Source organism: Oncorhynchus clarkii, chromosome 1, assembly GCF_045791955.1.
Source record: "Oncorhynchus clarkii lewisi isolate Uvic-CL-2024 chromosome 1, UVic_Ocla_1.0, whole genome shotgun sequence".
Classification (NCBI taxonomy): domain Eukaryota; kingdom Metazoa; phylum Chordata; class Actinopteri; order Salmoniformes; family Salmonidae; genus Oncorhynchus; species Oncorhynchus clarkii.
Window position 1 is genome coordinate 13,131,716 of NC_092147.1, and position 25,549 is coordinate 13,157,264.

Below are 25,549 nucleotides of genomic sequence, written 5' to 3' on the forward strand. Positions count from 1 at the left end.
TGCAATGTAGCCTGCAATGAACATGCGGGACAGTAATGTTGCCTATATGCCTACATAGCCTGCAATGTAGCCTGCAACGAACATGCGGGACAGTAATATATCGTCTACATAGCCTATTTAAAATGTTCAAATTATAAACTGCCTAGTTGAGCCTCTTAGCCCCGCCATGATATGGCTTTTCAAACTGATGCAAACAATGCGAACCTATTCATTTAAATCAGGAAGAGCAGGGATCGCGTAAGACTGCAACACCAACACTGCTAAATAAATGCTCTTATATGATCTTTAAAGCAAATGAGACGGTGTATAGTTGGGAGGAGAGAGCTCGAGGGATCACCACACAGTCGATATGAGATATACCGCCCCTTTTGAACAAATGCTAAACTTTTAAATTCGTCGGACTAAGTGGGCTTTACTGTATTCCATATTCCAACTATCGACATTCACAACAAGTTATAGTCTAATTATAATTATTGGTCATCATTAACATTAATAGTCTATTAATCTGTAACTAGGCTATTAATCTATTAATAGTATTGGCTGATTGTAAATGACATATGCTACATTACATGCAAATCAATGTCTGCTTGGCCAATTTATGTGTATTTGCAAGAACTTGCACAACACATTTCATCAGAGGGGTGCACAGCGAGTGCAGACCCCAACAATTCAATAAAGTGCATTAAACTTTACATAACAAAATCCCCATACATACACAATTATATAATATAAACGAGAGAGAGCCATATGAGAGATAAGATTAGGCTACCCCTCATTTTCCTAACTCACATGCCATTATGTAAGCATGAGCAAGATCTTCTCCTATCCACAGCGAAGCTATGTATATTATCCGAAACCAAAGCATCGCGTAACTCCACGCATTAATTAACGAACACTTGATGCTTGAATTTTATTTCATTAAGTTTCAATCATAACCATCTATACAAAATAATAAATAGTAATGAAACACAATTAAAGCATCAAACAAACAATTGTTTACTTGGCAATAGTGAACACAACGTGCGTAAAGCATGCGTAATAACTTGGGTATAGAGCTTATATCAAAAGACTGACCAACATCTTACAACATTCCATAATACTCCTAAAGTACTACACTACCCAAACGCTAAAGGTTGGCATCGGTAGCCTATTGTCTGCTTCACCTGCCCTTAATCGAAATAATGTCAACAAAGCAATACTCGCATTTTAGAGGCCCATTTACAGTGTGTTTTAAACAAAAGTAAGACAAATACCAATTAGCCTACAGTAAAGGCATCCAACAATTGGTGTGACGAAGAATTTTGACCGATTTTTCTCCAAAATATCAGATTGTCCTGACAAAAATTCGAGCAGCCCGTGCAGAATCACTGGATCAAGTGTGTGTGTGTGTGTGTGTGTGTGTGTGTGTGTGTGTGTGTGTGTGTGTGTGTGTGTGAGAGAGAGGGAGAGTCATACTCTTGATCAAGAGTGTGTGTGTGTGTGTGTGTGTGTGTGTGTGTGTGTGTGTGTGTGTGTGTGTGTGTGTGTGTGTGTGTGTGTGTGTGTGTCATGAATGTACTCTGTTTCTGTGTGCGCTGTCCGAATTTGTTATTCGTGAACAACTTCCGTCCAGAGGGAGAAGTCATTTGTGCGCCCTCTAGAAAATCACCAGGGAAGCGGCCACAAGTGGCGAGTGTGGTCTCTGCTGCATCAGAACACTATCCACACACACCTGCACCAAGACAGCGAGACTCCGCAACCAAATGCATGCCTGTTCACGGTCTAAAGGTTCATTAACATACCAACAACGCCAAAGGTGCACTTGCAACGGTTATATATTGCCATTACAGCATAATATAATAATAATATAAGTAGGCAAAGGCTGCTTGCATTTACTGAAAGCCCTCACACCAGCCTGAAAGGGATATTACACAACCGTTATACCTCACTGAAGTGTTGATTCACTATGTGGACTATAGATCGTGTGTTGCTCAGGTAATTCATGTTAATAAATACCTTGAAGCAAATACAAGCCACACACCATTGCGCCACAATAACCGTGCGGCGTAAGGAAAATGGTCTACGCATGTTGTTCACTACCTCGTGTGCTTGAACGGACACAATAGGTTCAGGAGATGTATATTACGCTACTGTATTTTCTCATGTTGCAGCGCATAGAACCTCTATTGAGAATAGGCTAACCTGCTAAAGGCATTTTGCCAGCCTTACCGTATCCATGTCGTCAGTGCGACGCTAGAGCTCCGTCCTCTGATTGGACTAAACTCTAGGGTTTGAAGCCCAGCATCCATCTTATTGGACAAACCCATATCACCAGAATTTCTCGGTATGCATTTATCTGCAATCGCTCGTTTACTCTGCAGAACAACTTGTTACCACATAACGAAACAATGTATCTCTCACTCTGGTCGCTAGAATGGCCTAGCAGACGGCAACACCGGGAGTGCAATGCTCTTCTGTTTTGTCCTACTGCCAAGTTTATTTGCGATATCAAGATATCCGCATTATCAGCATTTGCATACATAGCTGGCAACACAGACCAGTCTGACACGGACTCTTATCAAATCCGTTTACAAAAGCAGAAGACTTCTTAGCCTACATTTAACCTGTGTATAGTCCGTACACACCACGTTTATGCACATGTCCATTACTTCTCAGTGTAAAAATAGATGGTAAGAGGTATATTTGCACGTACCATTGTAATGTATAAAGTGAATATACGTGAGCAACTTTAGACTGTTGCGACGAAGTGAAAAAAGTACAACTTGCTTCCGGTGTGAGTATTTTACACTGAATCAATTAAGTATAATAACGCGTAACGGAAAACAGTTCTAGTAAATAAACAATGTCAGGGAGCCTTTCTTCACTCCTTGATATTTGACTGAGGTCCAAACCTGGCAGAACTATCTCAGCTTGGTTTGATAGACTTTGTGCAGAAGTTGCAATCGATTCAGTGAGTCCCCCCTTGTTCATTTCCGCAATCGCTGCAATTTGCATAGTAACCACGCGAACCCGGGCGGCAACTGAACGCCACTTCTTTCTTGCCATCTCCTCCCCTCGCGGAGTCACATAGTCTAGTGGCAAATCAGAGTCCGAGTCGAGTGCCATAGACCCCGGTCTGCGTACTTCTCCCGCACGGAAAAGCTTTTTTTTCACCTACATTTTGCTGCATACCGCACTCTCTTAACCCTCCCTATAAATCTACGGCGCGCTTGGGACAGAGGGAGGAATGCCGCGGCGCCTATATTGCGAACGAAAAAAACGTCAATAAGTATAGGCTATAGCGCGTTCTTGCTGCTTTAGCACCAGAGCATTGTTGCAATGCTGGACATCTAAGCAGTATTATACCATCACAATGAGCATCTATCTAAGAACTCCACTGATTGCGAAGTTTACGGCTGGTCGACTGAAACTAACACCAATTCTTTGCAGCGGATTTTCTACTGCTTCCCAATGGAGATATGGCAAATATCAACCATAGGTGTGCCGGTGGGTCGTATTGAATTAGAAGGCATGCATAATCATGTCATATGACAGTCGTAGGCCTGTTTGATGCTTCTACATTCAATTTAAGTGCGATTGGATTTATATTTCTGAACTGTGTGGTAGCAGGCAAGTTAAGCAGCATATCGACATGATTGAATTGTTGTGGGCTGTATGTATTACTGTGTTGTTTTGGCCCTTGCGGTTGAAAGCAGTTAGATATTTTGTGTGAAAGAGACCTATTCTGCAACTGTTGCCGATATAGCTGATATTATGTATGCGAGTGTGGCTAAACATTTTACAACGGGCATGACACGAAAAGTGGTGGTGTTGATTATTTGCTCAAATATCAAAATAAACAGAATTTCTCAATGACAATGTGTTTTTTGCTTGTTATATGAAGTAGCCTAGCCTATGAGTGCGCACGTTTGGGCTAGCAGAGGTGACATTACACGGAACTCCAATGAGTGTTTCTCATTGAGGTCAAAGCCTCTTATCATTCTTTTGAGCAATGAGGGGCGGTGGTTCCCAGGCATGATGACGTGTACATGTCAAAACGCTTGTTGTGTGTGGAGACGTGCTGAACAGAACGCTATTAACCTGCAGTAACGTGGATTTCAACGAGGCAGGCTCAAGCAGCGCATATCTTCAGTTTTCAGACTCGGTAGCCTACTGATAAAATTGCTTAATATTTACACTTAAAATCATGACCATATCTTCATGCGCAAATGTTTGAAAGCGTTATAAGCCAGAAAATGTTTCAAACCGTCATAAACCAGCAAATGTTTCAAACCGATATAAGCCAGCAAATGTTTCAAACCGGTATAAACCAGCAAATGTTTCAAACCGTCATAAACCAGCAAATGTTTCAAACCGTCATAAACCAGCAAATGTCTCAAACCGTTATAAGCCAGCAAATGTTTCAAACCATCAGAAACCAGCAAATGTTTCAAACCGTCATAAGCCAGCAAATGTTTGAAAGCGTTATAAGCCAGCAAATGTTTCAACCCGGTATAAGCCAGCAAATGTTTCAAACCGGTATAAGCCAGCAAATGTTTGAAAGCGTTATAAGCCAGCAAATGCAGTTATGTGGGTGGGAACCACATGCCCCTTGACTGTGGAATTTAACGAGTAAAAAACAATGTAAAAACAAACATGACATATCAAAGACACAAGCATCCCTATAGTGCAACGATGTAGTCTACACTCCGATATGAAATGAATGAAATCCAGACAAGTGTTTTATATTTAATATGATCATTTTTAACATATTTTTGTAACTAAAACAAGTTTGTCCCGAGTCATCATTTAAGTGTTTTCTCCTGTCTCAAATGGTCCATCCTTAGAAGATTATGTTGTGTGCGTACAACATGCACCGAACAAGTTTGCATGAAGTGTCAAAATTTAGGGTCGCTATTTGCCACAGTGGAATGCCGTACCGATCACTGGTAACTAACTGTAACTTACTTTTGCCCAGCCTCTATGCCTTTCACATACAACAGCCATTCAATGTCAGGTAACCTAGCGGTTAAGAACGTTGAGCCTGTAACCGAAAGGTTGCTGATTCGAATGACCAAGCCGACTATGTGAAAAATCTGTCGATGTGCCCGTGGCGTGAGCAAGGCACTTAAACCTATTGCTCCCGTAAGTGGCTCTGGATAAAAGCGTCTCCTAAATGACTCCAATGTAAATAGCATTGTAATCATTCGATCTAAGTTACTATCAGGTGAAATATGCATATAACTGATTTAGGAAAGTACGCAAATAAGTATATGCTACAGATATTACATTTACCAGATACAAATGAGATCTCGTGTTAAATCTATGTCAGGCTGATTGCTAAGGTGCCTTGAATTTTTTTTATTGAATTCCAATATTAATTGGGCTTCAGGTCGAGTTTGATATTTTTTGGTTTCAGAATATCAATATCAGATACCGCTGAGAAATGACCAACTTGGCAACGAAATCAAACTGTACAAAGGGTTCACAAGAAATTCGTTTTACGCACGGACTGGACAAGGTTTGGGTAGCGCACAAACAGGGTTTAAAGGGAGATAGTGCCCTGATACGCTTTAGGCCTATCAACAATTATCAATGCTTACAGTCACAGGTTTATAACATTCATATACCATGTGGTTTATTATATTAATTACCGCAAAAATAACATGAAGGGATTGGTTCGTAAATTTCATTTTAAGCCTAAAAGGTGAACACATTCATTTATTCCAATTCCAAATTAAACCAATGCAATGCGCATATCCTGATTTTTATTAGTACTTGTTTTATCGAGTAATATCGATCCAGCTCTTCGCTAAATCCCGTAACAGAATGGCTCGAGAGACGCCTTTATAGTGTTTTCTGCAACATTCTGCACAAAAAAAATGCTCAAAGCTCCAGCAACCAAGCCAGGACTGCCCAATATGATATGCCCAATTTAATAGGGGCAGGGGCTGCCCAGAATAATATGCCCAATTTAATAGGGGCAGGGGCTGCCCAAAATAATATGCCCAATTTAATAGGGGCAGGGGCTACCCAATATAATATGCCCAATTTAATAGGGGCAGGGGCTACCCAATATAATATGCCCAATTTAATAGGGGCAGGGGCTACCCAATATAATATGCCCAATTTAATAGGGGCAGGGGCTGCGCGCCTGACAAATCATTTGAATAGCAAACACTGGAATAACAATATCGAATATAACCTATACGTTTTGAGACGTTGTCAAACCCAGAGTCATTTATTAGACATCAGAATATTAAGGATGTGTTGGAACACCACAAAACAACATTTTGGAGTCTGTCATTCTACGAAAGCTTCTGCGAGTGCAAGGTAACAGAAGCTTGGAGGATCATAAACCATATTAACGATGATTACAGGGTTATTCTTGAAGTGAAATATTGTTATATGACTGTAATATGCGCGTTTGCGAATACAGGTTAAAGAGAAAGAACTGCCTGCACACATTGTCACCAACATTGTCTCCAGCTTTCAGTACCAGTTCTTTTCACAGCTCCAAAGTTATGATCTGACATTTGCAGAGGTAATCAAAAGAGTTTGTACAAACTTGCATAGATAGTTAAGGGTATTCGGCCATTTCATTATCGGCAGTAAATCGGATCAAGCATGTGAAAACTTGACTCAGAATTGAATAAAGTAGTTGGCATTCGTATTAAGACGTGTGTCAGTTGTTTGCGTTAGCCTGTTGGGACAGTGCAGTAAAACAAAGCGGTCGTAGGCTATTCTTCATGACATCAATCTTACTAATAACTCACGACTAAAACAGCTGAAAACCTGCAATGGGCACAGCCCAAAACAGAGTTCTGAAAAACATTTATTCTACATGCCAAGTTCTTCGATGTGTAAAGGAAACAATGTTCCTATATGTTTGTTGTAGGCAAGGATGAGAACTCAAAATAAATGTATACAGAAGATTTGGGGTAATCAAATACATGTCGGCGACCGCCTCATCGAAATCTAAACGTTTATGGTCAATGGCGATGAGACTTGTTTTTGTTGTTGTTGTGATGTTTAATGTAGAATAGATGATCTCCCCTAGCTGCAGGTCGACTTTTCTAAGATATGGTGAGAACGGTATAGGGTAATCTCATTTTAAATCACCCATGGCGGGCTAGATAGACACGGTGTTTTATCCATCTTGACAACTTTTAGTCTGAATCAATTCATGTGGATTCTGCTTTGAGGTAAAGGTACACCATTCTCAACAAATACAAAACTAATTCATCTGGGATGGGTTATTTGCAAAAACAATCTATCCATCATTTAAAGCAACTTAAATGGCGTGGTTTGAGCATTATATTTGTGTTCAAATATAGGCCTACCTGTGAATGAACTGAATACACGTGTCTAGAATTGGCACAAATAGGCCTTTTAAATGGAAACATTCGCAACACCAAAGTAATGTTAGGTCTAGCCTATTCCATTACAATAAATGTTGCCGATCTGTTTTTGTCATTCAGGGATGATGTCCTAAAAATATTCAGATTTGTGAAATGTACATTATGTTCAGATGGTGCATGATTTGAACAATGCTTAAAATAAGTGTTCCAAGGCCCTATAACTAACATATTTATAGAACGGATAGAAGTCTTGCAATTGTGTTATTGACATTAATTTAAATAGAATTTCAATTACACAGCCGATTTTGAACTACAAATTAATTACACATGCCTATATTCAACTATTATATTTTGTAATCGTGAAGTCACTGAAAAACTATTTGTTTGTCAATACAAACACATGTAGTCCTAAATCAATTACATAATCAAGAAATGCATGTTTAATGTTTTCATCGTCATTAAATCGACGGATTTGTGTCTTTGAGCGCCAAAGGAGTGATTCATACATGTTCGTTATTTCGATGCCCAGTGTCATGTTCAAATCTACACGACACACTCCTTCAAATATACTCCCTCGGCACGTTAAAGGAGGTCGACACTCCATCTAGAGGTTTATCATCAAAACTACATTATCTGAGCTTCTGTCAGAAACAGTCTGTGCACATCGTTTCAAACGGGCATGGGTTAGGTATAAACTTTTCATTTACGAACTGATATTTTTTTCCTTGCGAAATGACATTGTTTTGAAATATGGCCACAAATTAGTGCCGATAGAAGTAGCTACTCAACAACTCATATTGTTTGTGCTAATTGTTGTCTATGATTTACAATAATAGGCCTATCTCTAAAATATAACCTCATCAAAAGTAGGCTGCATGGTGAAAACAAGCTCTATTACCTCCCGTACCTCTATATTCAACTGTCTGATTATTCAATGCATAAAAGAAGGCAAATAATTTGGGAAGGGGGGGGGGGGTGGAATATGGAATATTATTAAAGACAAATGTTCTTTACAAAGATCAGAGGTCTTCCTCGTATAGGATTTAATTTTTAAAGCATCAATGGTATATTTTTTTTAACAAAATAAATGTTTATTTGAAGCCAACTTCTGTCTGTATGCAGTAAAATTAACAATACATTCACCAAATTATAATTATAAAATAAATATAATGCATAGACACATTTCTTCTCTCACAAATGTCGATGTAAAGGTCTTTTCCTGTTATTCTCTCGAATATATTAGTTACATTTAAATAAATGCATCATTTAACAATAACCCTATAATAACACGTTTTTGAAGGCAATGACAATTAGTTATTTATTATACAATGCATGCATTTTATATATATATATATATATATATAATTATTATGATTATTTATTATATGCTTTAATTTCGAATGAGGTCTTTATACAAATTAATATTTTTTAAATGTAACCTTTATTTTACTAGGTAAGACAGTTAAGAACAAAATCTTATTTACAATGACAGCATACACCTGACAAACCGGACGAGGCTGGGCCAATTGTGCGCCGCCCTATGGGACTCCCAATCACGGCCAGTAGTGATACAGCCTGGATTCGAACCAGGGTCTTCGTAGTGAAATCTCTAGCACTGAGATGCAGTGCCACTCGGGAGGAGAAGCAATGTTCTGTTGTTAAGAACGTTGCTTGATATTACGTGATCTGGTTGAAAAGATGATCTTGACGAAGAAAATACCCACTGAACTACAACCCACGTCATAGCGCACTGTCTGCCTGAGAAACGCGCGGTTCCACTCCTCTTAAACACAATTCACAATTATACCACGGGGGGAGGTCTTTCAACGCTCAATCTCCAACATGACAATTCTGAGGCAATGGGGGTCTTGCACCACCACTCAACCGTGAACTAACATATAGGCTCTATACCATACTCTGAACATGTTAGAAGTGTTTTTTCATCCATCACCCAGCACCTTTAAATAAACACACACAATTTAAGTGGACCCATTCTCACACTTCATGTGAGTGTGTGTGTGTCAATTTGACACAAATAAAACCTGTAAAGTTTATGTGAACAACGCTGTCCTGAAGTCATAATAGGTTTCTGTCACACATTCCATATGAGCACTCCACACACACACAACACCACTGCCTTGGTAAATAAAACATTCCCCAATATGTCCACGATGGCTGTGAAATGGTATTTTGGGGGAGTGTGTGTGTGTGTGTGTGTGCGTGCATGTGTGTGTGCTAATATGCTAGCCCCAGGGTAATTACACTATCCAGTTCTGGAGCAGCTTGCCTCCGAGGCCTCTCCATAACAGCCCTTATGAATAAACAAGCAGCGCGTCTGTGGATCCCCTTACTCTCTGTAACAGTACTGTGCCCTCCGGAGAAGCCCTGGCACCGGCCTCCTCTACCCAACACTTCAACTAAACAACCAACACTGGAAACACATTACCCAAACGGAGGGGATGCTGTTTTTCTACTGATTTCATCAATGACCATTGAGAAAACAACAGTCGATTTTTAAGCCACTATTTGCTCCACTATTTGCTCAATGTCTGAGCGGTAGCAGCAGAGCCTAGAAGCCTTGCGCAGAGCAGAGCGCTACGGTGCGGCACGCTAACAGAAGCCCTGATAAAAAGTGAAGCCAGTTGTGCTATGAAGGTAGAGGCTGGGCAAACAGATGGGCTCTGGGAAGAGCAGGGGGAGACCGCCACATGTCACCAATACCAACCTCCTGTGTGTGTGTGTGTGTTTCAGTGTAAAACAGAAACACATAACACATACATCCAACTTGCACAATAATCACTCTCTCTCACACACACACACACACACACACACACACACACACACACACACACACACACACACACACACACACACACACACACACACACACACACACACACACACACACACACACACACGCAGGAGTGCTTTATCTGGCAATGGCTTTAATGAGCTGGTCCTCTTTAAACAGATACTGTAGCTCCACACACACACTGTGGCCATTTCCCTCTGCAGCTGCTACTGTGACAGAGTGAGGTAGTAACAGCCAGCCGCTGCCACCTGCCTGCCACCAACTTGCCCCTCTCTCAACCCAGCACAGCAAACAACCAACATTGACAAGAACTACATCCTTCATGACGAAGGCTATCTGAAACATGCCAAACCCATTTACCTCAGTAGAACCATGAGGCGTCTTACAATCCAAAAATACTACCTCATACCTCAAAATAAAAGAGATCTACAATCCAAAACCACTACCTCATACCTCAATATAAATATCCAAAACCACTACCTCATACCTCAATATAACTGAGATCTACAATCCAAAACCACTAGGTCATCTACCTCACCCCTAGGCCTCTGTGATACACTGCAGACGCCTCAGCACCTCCACCGACAGACAGTGATTGTCATCATAATGGAGGTTATAGGACGTGTCAAGGTGGCGAGACCTGCAGCTGTTCTGAACCGGACTGTAGTAGTCGCCAAGTCAGCAGCCAGGCAGAATCCAACTGATACGTCATACACTGGGAGGGACATGTCAAAAACGGATGCAAGTACAGCTCAGCCATGAGTAAATATACAACAGCTCAGATTTCTCCCTCAGAGTCCCTCTCTGGAACAATACAAGAAGCTTTGAACTTGTGTGAGGAGGGGTCAAACATGGAGAGGTCTGAAAATAGTGGTATGTGGAGGACAGTCGGTGAACATGAAGTACATTAATTTCTTTCTTTACCCACCCCCCCCCCCCCTCCCTCCACACCCACACTTCTTATGCCTCCCTCCAACAGATTGCCCACGCATACCATATTTTGGTGGGGCCCAACCTGACAAGGAGCCCAACATTATTTAGTCTTTAAAAGAGGCCTGCGGGCGAGTTTCTAACATACACAAGCTGTTGGCATGGCCAGGCATATGCTGGGTCTAGCTCACGCAGATCCCCCTCTTCCCCCTCACTCCTGCTGTCTACTAGACAGGCAGGCCTGGAAGTAGCTGCCTGCAGCAACATAGCGTGGATGTGACCTTCTCTCCTCACGACACAAGGGCTTGGTGATGTGACCTTCTCTCCTCACTACACTAGGGCTTGGTGATGTGACCTTCTCTCCTCACGACACAAGGGCTTGGTGACGTGACCTTCTCTCCTCACTACACTAGGGCTTGGTGATGTGACCTTCTCTCCTCACAACACTAGGGCTTGGTGATGTGACCTTCTCTCCTCACTACACTAGGGCCTGGTGATGTGATTTTCTGTCCTCACTACACTAGGGCTTGGTGATGTGACCTTCTCTCCTCATGACACTAGGGCTTGGATTGTGACCTTCTCTCTTCATGACACTAGGGCTTTGATTGTGACCTTCTCTCTTCACTACACTAGGGCTTGGATTGTGACCTTCTCTCCTCACTACACTAGGGCTTGGTGATGTGACCTTCTCTCCTCACAAAACTAGGGCTTGGTAATGTGAACTTCTCTCCTCACTACACTAGGGCTTGGTGATGTGACCTTCTCTTCTCACTACACTCAGGCTTGGTGATGTGACCTTCTCTCCTCACAACACCAGGGCTTGTAGATGTGACCTCTCCTCACTACACTAGGGCTTGGATTGTGACATTCTCTCATCACTACACTAGGGCTTGGATTGTGACATTCTCTCATCACTACACTAGGGCTTGTTGATGTGACCTTCTCTCCTCACAACACCAGGGCTTGGTGATGTGATCTCTCCTCACAACACTAGGGCTTGGTGATGTGATCTTCTCTCCTCACTACACTAGGGCTTGGTGATGTGACCTTCTCGCCTCACAACACCAGGGCTTGGTGATGTGACCTTCTCTCCTCAAAACACTAGGGCTTGGTGATGTGACATTCTCTCCTCATAACACTAGGGCTTGGTGATGTGACCTTCTCTCCTCACTACACTAGGGCTTGGTGATGTGACCTTCTCTCCCCACAACACCAGGGCTTGGTGATGTGACCTTCTCTCCTCACTACACCAGGGCTTGGTGATGTGACCTTCTCTCCTCACGGCACTGGGGCTTGGTGATGTGACCTTCTCTCCTCACAACATTAGGATTGGTGATGTGACCTTCTCTCCTCACGACACCAGGGCCTAGTGATGTGACCTTCCCTCCTCACAATACCAGGGCTTGGTGATGTGACCTTCTCTCCTCACTACACCAGGGCTTGGTGATGTGACATCTCCTCACTACACTAGGGCTTGGATTGTGACCTTCTCTCATCACTACACTAGGGCTTGGTGAGGTGACCTTCTCTCCTCACGACACTAGGGCTTGTTGATGTGACCTTCTCTCCTCACTACACTAGGGCTTGGTGATGTGATTTTCTGTCCTCACTACACTAGGGCGTGGTGATGTGACCTTCTCTCCTCAAAACACTAGGGCTTGGTGATGTGACCTTCTCTCCTCACTACACTAGGGCTTGGTGATGTGACCTTCTCTCCTCACTACATTAGGGTTTGGTGATGTGGCCTTCTCTCCTCACTACATTAGGGTTTGGTGATGTGACCTTCTCTCCTCACTACACTAGGGCTTGGTGATGTGACTTTCTCTCCTCACAACACTAGGGCTTGGTGATGTGATTTTCTCTTCTCACTACACTAGGGCTTGGTGATGTGATCTTATCTCCTCACTACACTAGGGCTTGGTGATGTGACCTTCTTTCCTCACTACACTAGGGTTTGGTGATGTGACCTTCTCTCCTCACTACACCAGGGCTTGGTGATGTGACCTTCTCTCCTCATGACATTAGGGCTTGGTGATGTGACCTTCTCTCCTCACTACACTAGGGCTTGGTGGTGTGATCGTATCTCCTCACTACACTAGGGCTTGGTGATGTGACCTTCTCTCCTTACTACATTAGGGTTTGGTGATGTGACCTTCTCTCCTCACTACACTAGGGCTTGGTGATGTGACCTTCTCTCCTCACTACACTAGGGCTTGGTGATGTGGTCTTCTCCCCCACTACACTAGGGCTTGGTGATGTGACCTTCTCCCCCCACTACACTAGGGCTTGGTGATGTGACCTTCTCTCCTCACTAAACTAGGGCTTGGTGATGTGACCTTCTCTCCTCACTACACCAGGGCTTGGTGATGTGACCTTCTCTCCTCATGACATTAGGGCTTGGTGATGTGAACTTCTCTCCTCACTACACTAGGGCTTGGTGATGTGATCTCTCCTCACAACACTAGGGCTTGGTGATGTGATCTTCTCTCCTCACTACACTAGGGCTTGGTGATGTGACCTTCTCGCCTCACAACACCAGGGCTTGGTGATGTGACCTTCTCTCCTCAAAACACTAGGGCTTGGTGATGTGACATTCTCTCCTCATAACACTAGGGCTTGGTGATGTGACCTTCTCTCCTCACTACACTAGGGCTTGTTGACGTGACCTTCTCTCCTCACTACACCAGGGCTTGGTGATCTGACCTTCTCTCCTCACTACACCAGGGCTTGGTGATGTGACATTCTCTCCTCACTACACTAGGGCTTGGTGATGTGACCTTCTCTCCTCATGACATTAGGGCCTGGTGATGTGACCTTCTCTCCTCACTACACTAGGGCTTGGTGGTGTGATCTTATCTCCTCACTACACTAGGGCTTGGTGATGTGACCTTCTCTCCTTACTACATTAGGGTTTGGTGATGTGACCTTCTCTCCCCACTACACTAGGGCTTGGTGATGTGACCTTCTCTCCTCACTACACTAGGGCTTGGTGATGTGGTCTTCTCCCCCACTACACTAGGGCTTGGTGATGTGACCTTCTCCCCCCACTACACTAGGGCTTGGTGATGTGACCTTCTCTCCTCACTACACTAGGGCTTGGTGATGTGACCTTCTCTCCTCACTACACTAGGGCTTGGTAATGGGACCTTCTCTCCTAACTACACTAGGGCTTGTTGATGTGACCTTCTCTCCTCACTACACCAGGGCTTGGAGATGTGACATTCTCTCCTCACTACACTAGGGCTTGGTGATGTGACCTTCTCTCCTCACTACACTAGGGCTTGGTGATGTGACGTTCTCTCCTCACTACACCGGGGCTGGGTGATGTGACTTTCTCTCCTCACTACACTAGGGTTTGGTGATGTGACCTTCTCTCCTCACTACATTAGGGCTTGGTGATGTGATCTTATCTCCTCACTACACTAGGGCTTGGTGATGTGACCTTCTCTCCTCACTACATTAGGGTTTGGTGATGTAACCTTCTCTCCTCACTACACTAGGGCTTGGTGATGTGACCTTCTCTCCTCACTACACTAGGGCTTGGTGATGTGGTCTTCTCCCCCCACTACACTAGGGCTTGGTGATGTGACATTCTCCCCCCACTACACTAGGGCTTGGTGATGTGACCTTCTCTCCTCACTACACTAGGGCTTGGTGATGTGGTCTTCTCCCCCCACTACACTAGGGCTTGGTGATGTGACATTCTCCCCCCACTACACCAGGGCTTAGTGATGTGACCTTCTCTCCTCACTACACTAGGGCTTGGTGATGTGACCTTCTCTCCTCACTACACTAGGGCTTGGTGATGTGACCTTCTCTCCTCACTACACTAGGGCTTGTTGACGTGACCTTCTCTCCTCACTACACCAGGGCTTGGTGATGTGACATTCTCTCCTCACTACACTAGGGCTTGGTGATGTGACCTTCTCTCCTCACTACACTAGGGCTTGGTGATGTGGCCTTCTCTCCTCACTACACTGGGGCTGGGTGATGTGACTTTCTCTCCTCACTACACCAGGGCTTGGTGATGTGACCTTCTCTCCTCACTACACTAGGGCTTGGTGATGTGACCTTCTCTCCTCACTACACTAGGGCTTGGTGATGTGACTTTCTCTCCTCACTACACCAGGGCTTGGTGATGTTGTCCAAAAAACATCCCCCACAATTCACACCATTATCATATGAAGGATGATAGAGGCTTCCCTATTGGGACAAAATCAGGCGTGGCACAGCGTCTGTCTGAAAATGTTTGCTGCCATTTGGTTCATGCGAAAAGTACTGTAGTGCCAATATTGTGGAGTCCAACCGTGTGTTGTGATATTGACACCCAGACATATAGGGTTCAACTCAGAACGTGGCGCTGCATTACATCATAGAAGATGTCCTGGGCTAATAGTGTAAGAAATAACACACACAAAAACGAAATACTGCAAAGTTGGTTAGGAGCTAGAAGCAGAGCTACCATGTCTGTCAGCGCCATTTTACTGTTTCTCTCCTCGCTCACAGGACCCACTGTAGTTAAGGGGCTTTGTGGGTGTGTGTGTGTGTGTGTGTGTGTGTGTGTGTGTGTGTGTGTGTGTGTGTGTGTGTGTGTGTGTGTGTGTGTGTGTGTGTGTGGGGGGGGGGGGTGTTTGTTTGTGTGTCTGTGTGCATGCAGCTGATGCAGTGGCTTCGCCCCACAGAGAGCTCCACTGATAGGCTAGACACACGAGGCGCGCGCGCGCGCACACACACACACACACACACACACACACACACACACACACACACACACACACACAATAAGACACCTGACAGCTGTTTCTCCCCCCCAAAAAAACAGGAGATCTGCACACACAGCTGGATGTGGAGATGGTACCATCCCTCCCACCTCTCACCTCCACAGCATACCATCCCTCTCACCTCTCACCTCCACAGCATACCATCCCTCTCAACTCTCACCTCCACAGCATACCATCCCTCTCACCTCTCACCTCCACAGCATACCATCCCTCTCACCTCTCACCTCCACAGCATACCATCCCTCCCACCTCTCACATCCACAGCATACCATCCCTCCCACCTCTACAGCATACCATCCCTCCCACCTCCACAGCATACCATCCCTCCCACCTCCACAGCATACCATCCCTCTCACCTCTCACCTCCAAAGCATACCATCCCTCTCACCTCCACAGCATACCATCCCTCCCACCTCTCCACAGCATAGCTCCCCTCCCACCTCTCCACAGCGTAGCTCCCCTCCCACCTCTCACCTCCACAGCATACCATCCCTCCCACCTCTCCACAGCATAGCTCCCCTCCCACCTCTCACCTCCACAGCATACCATCCCTCCCACCTCTCCACAGCATACCATCCCTCCCACCTCTCACCTCCACAGCATACCATCCCTCCCACCTCTCCACAGCATAGCTCCCCTCCCACCTCTCACCTCCACAGCATACCATCCCTCCCACCTCTCCACAGCATAGCTCCCCTCCCACCTCTCCACAGCGTAGCTCCCCTCCCACCTCTCACTTCCACAGCATACCATCCCTCCCACCTCTCCACAGCATAGCTCCCCTCCCACCTCTCCACAGCGTAGCTCCCCTCCCACCTCTCACCTCCACAGCATACCATCCCTCCCACCTCTCCACAGCATACCATCCCTCCCACCTCTCCACAGCATAGCTCCCCTACCACGGCCCACCACGGCATAGCTCCCCTACCACGGCCCACCACGGCATGGTGGTGTATTTGACAGGTGACTGTGATAAAATTATCTAAAGGGAGGATTCAGACGCTAACCATAGTGAAAGACACACTGGTAAAAGATGGTTGTAGATCCGTGAGAAAAAAAAACAACAGCTACCTATGTAAAATAATACAATGAATTATTCTCTAAATAGTAGTTCCCACTTGTCCCTGAATAACTGACTAAAGTGCACTAAGCTGTTTCTCATACATACAGCTTAATTCTTGTAAAGCTGGTTGGCAAAGATTAAGGTGACCATTCCCCAAGCTAACAAGATCAGTCTAACCATCACCACAATAGCATAATCGTTTAATGCTTTTTTAATTGAAATACCACCGTCCTATACTTTCAGTGTGGCGATAGACTGAAGACTGGGGCCTAGTGTCTTCTGTATATTCATTCCATATCCCTTGTATAGGTGGGATGTCTGCTGTGAGCTATAGAGCTGCATTGTAGACGGTGGCAGTAGCAGCCATGGGTCTTTCTGGCTCCGTGGAGTGGCGTGGAGAGCCGGCTCGGGCCCCTCTCCTGGGGTGTGACTAATGCAGGGCGACAGTGCCAAGGCAGGAGGGTGCCGTGGCCCTGCCAGGGAGCTGGCGCTGCTCGGCTCGGCTCAAGGCCACCTTTGTTGTGAGCCCACTATCTTACCACAACATGTGCTTCTGTCAGGCCGAAGCTGGCTAAATCCCTTTTAGAGAACCCAAATCCTCTTGATGAGCTCCCATGCTCCCCTTTAATGTCTTAATTTTCTGTACGTATTTATTTTGTTGCTTACTGTTGAGACGAGGGGAGGTGGGGAGGAGAAGAGGAGGGTAGTTTGGCAGGAGGAGAGGAAGGGAGTTGGGGTGAGGAGAGGTGGGAAGGAGGAGAGGAAGGGAGTTGGGGAAGAGGGAGGTAGGAAGGAGGAGAGAAGGGTAGTCAGGGAGGAGGGGAGGAGGAGAGGAAGGGCGGGGGAGAGATGGAATCAGAACAGGTAAGTAATTCATCACTACATTATGCCTCTACAATAATGCTGGCTGCTGGGAAAGATTTGATCTTTTTGAATTCATAATTAATTTGCTGTGAAACTTTGGGATTATAACTGTTTCATTGAAAATAAGCAGTACATTGTACGGATTCTATAGATTAATTCATGAAAAGGCATAGTGTACTACATCGACAGGTCTCAAATATAAACAGTTGTCACAAAAATATTGCTTTCACAGAAATATCTGAAGAAATAAACATCAAAAACCAAGGCAAACCAAAAGAAAATCTGAATACAAAATGATTGACTAAAAGGACATGTCTAGCACGTCTTTCAAAGCAGCTCCAGCCTTGGAGTAATGTCTCCCCTTGGTGGCGATTGACTGCCAGTGCACAGCTCTGAGTTAATTAGTGACTCAATGAATCCCAGCACACCACTGTATCCAGTAAGATAGGGTCCACACTATAGGGTGACCTTTTTACATCATGTATTACACAACAACCCCGTAGCAACTAGAATAGAAAATAACAGTTTGTCCAGTCCCCTGGTCAGGCAATAGAGTCTTGCCAAAGCAAGTGAAATAGATAAAACAAAAGTGAAATAAACAATAAAAAATTAACAGTAAACGTAACACTCAAAAAAGTTCCATAAGAATAAAGACATTTCAAATGTCATATTATGTGCAAATAGTTAAAGTACATAAGAGAAAATAAATAAACATAAATATGGGTTGTATTTACAATGGTGTTTGTTCTTCACTGGCTGCCCTTTTCTTGTGGCAACAGGTCACAAATCTTGCTGCTGTGATGGCACACTGTGGTATTTCACCCAGTAGATATGGGAGTTTATCAAAATTGTGTTTGTTTTCAAATTCTATGTAGGTCTGTGTAATCTGAGGGAAATGTGTGTCTCTAATATGGTCATTAATTTGGCAGGTTAAGAAGTGCAGCTCAGTTTCCACCTCATTTTGTGGTCAGTGTGCACATTGCCTGTCTTCTCTTGAGAGCCAGGTCTGCCTTCGGCGGCCTTTCTCAATAGCAAGGCTATGCTCACTGAGTCTGTACATAGTGGTCAGGTATTCTGCCACTGTGTACTCTCTGTTTAGGGCCAAATAGCATGGTTAATTCTTTCCAATGTGTGAAGAGATTAACTTTTTGTTTTCTCATGATTAGGCAACAGGTAGCCTAGTGGTTAGAGCATTGGACTTGTAACTGACAAGATCTGTCATACTGCCCCTGAACAAGGCATATAACCCACTGTTCCTAGGCTGTCATTGAAAATAAGAATTTGTTCTTAACTGACTTGCCTAGTTGATGGAATTTTGATGGAATAGAAGGCCCTTCTTACCTTGTCTCTCAGATCATTCACAGCTTTGTGGAAGTTACCTGTGGTGCTGATGTTTAGGCCGAGGTATGTATAATTTTTTGTTTGTATAGGGCAACAGTGTCAAGATGGAATTTGTATTTGTGGTCCTGGCAACTGGATCTTTTTTGGAACACCATTATTTTGGTCTTGGTCTGACAGAATCTGTGCAGAAGATCTAGGTGCAGCTGTAAGCCCTCCTTGGTTGGGGACAGAAGCACCAGATCATCAGCAAACAGTAGACATTTGACTTCAGATTCTAATAGGGTGAGGCCGGGTGCCTCAGACTGTTCTAGTGCCCTCGCCAATTCGTTGATATACAGTGCATTCGGAAAGTATTCAGACCCCTTCCCTTTTTCCACATTTTGTTTCGTTACAGACTTGTTCTAAAATGGATACAATATTTTTTTCCCTTTATCAATCATCACACAATACCTCATAATGACAAAGCGAAAATAGGTTTTAAAAAGAAAAACCTTATTTACATAAGTATTCAGACCCTTTGCTATGAGACTCGAAAATGAGCTCAGGTGCATCCTGTTTCCACTGATCATCCTTGAGATGTTTTTACAACTTGGAGTCCACCTGTGGTAAATTCAATTGATTGGACATGATTTGGAAAGGCACACACCTTCCTATATAAGATACCACCGTTGACAGTGCATGTCAGAGAAAAAACCAAGCCATGAGGTTGAAGGAATTGTCTGTAGAGCTCCGAGATAGGATTGTGTCGAGGCACAGATCTGGAGAAGGGCACCGAAACATTCCCCAAGAACACAGTGACCTCCATCATTCTTAAATGGAAGAAGTTTGGAACCACTAAGACTCTTCCTAGAGCTGGCCACCCGGCCAAACTGAGCAATCAGGGGAGAAGGGCCTTGGTCAGGGAGGTGACCAGATTTCAAGAGTTCCTATGCAGCGTTGGGAGAATCTTCCAGAAGGACAATCATCTCTGCAGCACTCCACCAATCAGGCCTTTATGGTAGAGTGGTCAGACGGAAGCCACTCCTCAGTGAAAGGCACATGACAGCCCACCTGGAGTTTGCCAAAAGGAACCTAAAGGACTCTCAGACAATGAGAAACAAGATTCTCTGGTCTGATGAAACCAAGATTGAACTCTTTGGCCTGAATGCCAAGAGTCATGTCTGGAGGAAACCTGGCACCATCCTTACGGTGAAGCATGTTGGTGGCAGCATCATGCTGTGGGAATGTTTTTCAGTGACAGGGACTGGGAGACTAGTCAGGATTGAGGGAAAGATGAACAGAGCAAGGTACAGAGAGATCCTTGCTGAAAACCTACTCCAGAGCACTCAGGATGTCAGACTGGGGTGAAGGTTCACCTTCCAACAAGACAACAACAGCCAAGACACACAGCCAAGACAACGCAGGAGTGGCTTCGGGAAAAGTCTCTGAATGTCCTTGAGTGGCCCAGCCAGAGCCCGGACTTGAACCCGATCGAACATCTCTGGAGAGACCTGAAAATAGCTGTGTAGCGACACTCCCGATCCAACCTGACAGAGCTTGAGATGATCTGCAGAGAAAAATGGGAGAAACTCCCCAAAAACAGGTGTGCCAAGCTTGTAGCGTCCTGCACAAGAAGACTTGAGGCTGTAATCGCTACCAAAGATGCTTCAACAAAGTACTGAGTAAAGGGTGTGAATACTTATGTAATGAGGTATTTCATATATATGGGGTATTGTGTGTAGATATGTGAGGAGAAAAACTATTTAATACATTTTAGAATAAGGCTGTAACGTAACAAAATGTGGAAAAAGTCAATGGGTCTGAATTCTTCCCGAATGCACTTTATATGTTGAAGAGGGTGGGGCTTAAGCTGCATCCCTGTCTCACTCCATGGCCCTGTAGAAAGAAATGTGTGTTTTTTGCCAATATTAACCACACACTTGTTGTTTGTGTACATGGATTATATAATGTGATATGTTTTCCCCCCCAAAACTTTGCATCAATTTGTATAGCAGACCCTCATACCAAATCGAGTCAAACGTTTTTTTTTAGATCAACAAAGCAAGAGAAGACTTTGCCTTTGTTTTGGTTTGTTTGTTTGTCAATTTGGGTATGCAGGGTGAATACGTGGTCGGTTGTATGGTAATTTAGTAAAAAGCCATTATTATTTTTATAAAAGTTTTACTTTTTACCTGGTAGTAACAGTCTTGTCCCATCACTGAAACTCCCATACGGACTCAGGATAGTCGAAGGTCTAGAGCCATGCGTCCTCCGAAACACGACCCTGCCAAGCACTGCTTCTTGACACACTGCTCGCTTAACCCGGAAGCCAGCCGCACCAATGTGTCGGAGGAAACACCGTTCAGCTGGCGACCGGAGTCAGCTTGCAGGCGCCCCGCCGGCCACAATGAATTGCTAGAGCGTGATTTCACAAGGAAATTCCAGCCGGCCAAACCCTCCCCTAACCAGGAAGACACTGGGACAATTGTGGGCCGCCTAATGGGTCTCACGGTCATGGCCGATGCAGTGCTTTAGACCACTGCGCCACTCGAGAGGACAAAAAAGGCAATTTAACATTTGCTCAGTACATTGTTTTCACTGAGGAAATGTAGTAGTCTGCTGATAATGATAATGTAGAGGATTGGCAAACAGTCTCCTTGGCAAACAGTCAGTATGCATCCCAAATGGCACCCTATTCTCTACATAGTGCACTAGTTTTAATCAGAACACTAGGTGCCCTGGTCACAAGGGAATAGGGTGCCATTAACCCTCAGTCCAATCCTAACTAGGACCAGTTACAACATCACTAGACAGTACGGCAGCCAGATGCATTTCTAATGCTGAAAACGAGAGAAGCATGCCACCTTGTGTTAACAAACAGTACTTTGTATGACAAAAAAACAGAGCCGTCTGTTCAACCAGAGGACGTACTCATAAAGCAGAGAAGGAAGAGTGCTGATCAGGGATCAGTTTAGTCTTTTAGGTCATATTGAAGAAAATTATATGGAACTTCCGTTTTCATTGCACGATGCTACAGTGTGTACTAATGAACACGGCCTGTCAGTTGGGTTGAGAGATGGACGTGGCTGAGGTAAAAGGCCGTAGGTACACGCCTCAGAGTGGAGATGAAGGATGCTGCATGGAGAACTGGGTCAGAGGGACACTATCGCTCACTGGCCCTGCGCTCACTTTCACGCAGTGAGGGGTAGGGGAGATGAAGCAGCGGAGGGCAAGGAGGGTGTGTGTGTGTGTGTGTCTGTGTGTGTGTGTGTGTGTGTGTACGCAAATCTTATGATCTCCCCGACTCTATGCATAGAAGACACTGCTTTCTTCTGTAAAGATGCAATGCTCTTTCACTCACTTAATTTTCACAAGTCTGGATGTGACTCATCCTCTCCTGTTGTCAGGGGCGTGTGTGTGAGAGCCCGGCTGGCCTGGTTGGCCCAGCTGGAGACCAGGGGCCGGTGCTGGTGGGCTTCAGGACCACACAGAGACGAGCCAAACCAGAGAGGGAGGCCAGGCCAAGTGTTTTAATAAAGCTGAAAGTAGTCTAATGAGTTTGGTTTCCTGCTCTTCTGCATCTCATCCCCCTCCGTCTTCCCCAATCTCCTTTTTATCTCTCTGTCCGTCTTCCTCTTTCTCTCTGTGTCTGTCTCTCCTTCCTTCGCTCTTTCCCTCTCTCCTTATGCTACCTGATCCCGACCCAGCTCTTAATTCTCCACACTGCAGCATTAAATAGATATGCCCTGGTGAGCGAGAGGGTCAGCCCTTATTTCCGCAGCGCTTAATGAGAAGCACATTTCCGTGGTCCGCTCCGTAACCCCCCAGCCTTCACATCCTGTCCACCACGTTGCGGGGGTTCCCCCCCCCCCGAACCTGACCGAACTGACTGGGATGATCAGCCCCCTGGGAGGGAGGAAGTGGAAGAATCAGAAACCAACCCAGAACACCAGGGTACAGTACTGGACGAAGACTAATAAACACTGGATCGCCTCACTCCTTTACGTCACCAAAAGGGCTTCTCTTGCTAAAACCCTCATCACTAATTGCAAAGAAACTCACTACAACTGGTTTTGTACAGACCCACCCACACATTCTGGCTGCGTCAGGGTTGGCGTGCTATGTGTCAGAGTTGGAGTGCTATGTGTCAGAGTTGGCGTGCTATGTGTCAGAGTTGGCGTGCTATGTGTCAGAATTGGCATGCTATGTGTCAGAGTTGGCGTGCTATGTGTCAGAGTTGGCGTGCTATGTGTCAGAGTTGGCGTGCTATGTGTCAGAGTTGGCGTGCTATGTGTCAGAGTTGGCGTGCTATGTGTCAGAGTTGGCATTCTATGTGTCAGAGTTGGCGTGCTATGTGTCAGAGTTGGCGTGCTATGTGTCAGAGTTGGCGTGCTATGTGTCAGAGTTGGCGTGCTATGTGTCAGAGTTGGCGTGCTATGTGTCAGAGTTGGCGTGCTATGACTATCGAGTGGACTCGTATCTGGTCACAATCGATGTTCACCTGCTTTAAAGAGGGAAGGTGTGTGTAATGTGTTTACGGCAGGGCCTAGGAGGCGGTGTGTGTGATGTGGTGACTCCAGGCCTATCTGTCAGAGCCCTGGCTCCACCAGAAATACGATGGCTCAGGTCCCTAGCCTCCTGCAACAACCTACCCTGTACACCTCTTGTTTATCCACTCAGTCACCTGGCAGAGCCAGAGAGCTGCACTGAAGGACACGTCCACCGCCTTAAAGGGGCAATAGAGGATTTCTAGATTGGCCTCTAGGGGTGCACATGAGCTAAAAAAGGTCGCTAAAAATTGACCTCATTGCACAAACACAGGCATGTGTTGGCCATTAAATCAGAAAACAATTTTCTAGATCCATAATTTTAGAGCCGAGAGGAGTGAAATGGTTTATGGCCCACATCTTATAAGAGAGAGGAGTGAAATGGTTCATGGCCCACATCTTCTAAGAGAGAGGAGTGAAATGGTTCATGGCCCACATCTTATAAGAGAGAGGAGTGAAATGGTTCACACATCATATAAGAGAGAGGAGTGAAATGGTTCATGGCCCACATCATATAAGCTCGCCACTCATTTCTAAGCTCTCTAATGTCATACGAATCGTATTCCAATCTCATGGCTTCAAAATCATAACCTCCACAGCCACTTGTGTCTTTGCTGCTATCGCGGGCATATGACTTGAGCTTCTTGTGAATAAAAGTTACAGAGTTCAGCCGGCCAAACAGGCGAGTAGGAGTGAGCATAGAAGAGAGTACTGCAGTAGGCCCTGGTGGGAGGGGAGGGCTTCTGTATCCCCTTTCCTCCTCTGCAACATGTTCAACATGCTGACCTGGAAAACTCCCTGAAGTGGGTCACCATCTCAGAAATACTTACGCAAGACAGAGTACACATACACAAGACAGTCACACACACACTAAGGATGGGCATTTTAAATTATTTCACTATTCAAACAATACCATGGGGTTTTTTGTATATCCGGTGTGTGTGCACATATGTGCGTGAGTGTGTGTACACGGGGGACAGCTGCAGAAGGCTGGCCCTGGGAATAGGTGCATCATGAATATTCAGGTGAAGCCTCTGGATGAAACCAGAGAGAGAACAAGAGGGAGAGAGAATGAGAGAGAGAAAGAGAGATCAAGAGAACGAGAGTGAGAGAACGAGAGAGTGAAAGATGGATAGAGAGAAAGAAAAAAGAGAGAGACAGAGGCGCATGGCCCCACACAGTTGGAATGAAGGTCTGCTGTGGGGAACAGCCCATTAGGAGGAACAGCTTTGAGACAACAGAGAATAGAGCTCCTACTACACAGACAACCTGAGTTCGGATGTTTTGTTTAATTACAGCACAGACAATGCTACCTGGAGCCTTGGCAGCAGTTGGAGGGAGTCCTGATAGATCAGACACTACGTGAACAATACTAAACAAAAACATAAACGCAACATGCAACAAATTCAACGGTTTTACTGAGTTACAGTTCATATAAGGAAATCAGTCAATTTAAATAAATTCATTAGACCCTAATCTATGGATTACACATGACTGTGCAGGGTTGCAACCATGGGTGGGCCGGGGAGGACATAGGCCCACCCACATGTGGGCTGCGGTTGTGAGGCCGGTTGGACATACTGCCAAATTCTCTAAAACGACGTTGGAGGCGGCTTATGGTAGAGAAATCATCATTAAATTATCTGTCAATAGCTCTGGTGGACATTCCCTAAAAACTTGAGACATCTGTGGCATTGTGTTGTGTGACAAAACATTTTAGAGTGGCCTTTTATTGTCCCCAGCACAAGGTTGACTTGTGTAATGATCATGCTGTTTAATCAGCTTCTTGATATGGCCCACATCCACACCTGTCAGGTGGATGAATCATCTTGGCAAAGGAGAAATGCTCACTAACAAGGATGTAAACAAAGTTGTGCTCAACATTTGAGAGA

At 44.8% G+C, this 25,549-nt stretch overlaps 1 protein-coding gene across 2 annotated transcripts in view; it reads right to left on the bottom strand.

Moving 5' to 3' along the window:
• LOC139423857 (nuclear factor 1 A-type-like) overlaps positions 1-25,549 on the bottom strand; it is a 283,093-nt gene that overhangs the window by 227,367 nt on the left and 30,177 nt on the right. The gene's annotated exons all lie outside the window — the stretch shown is intronic.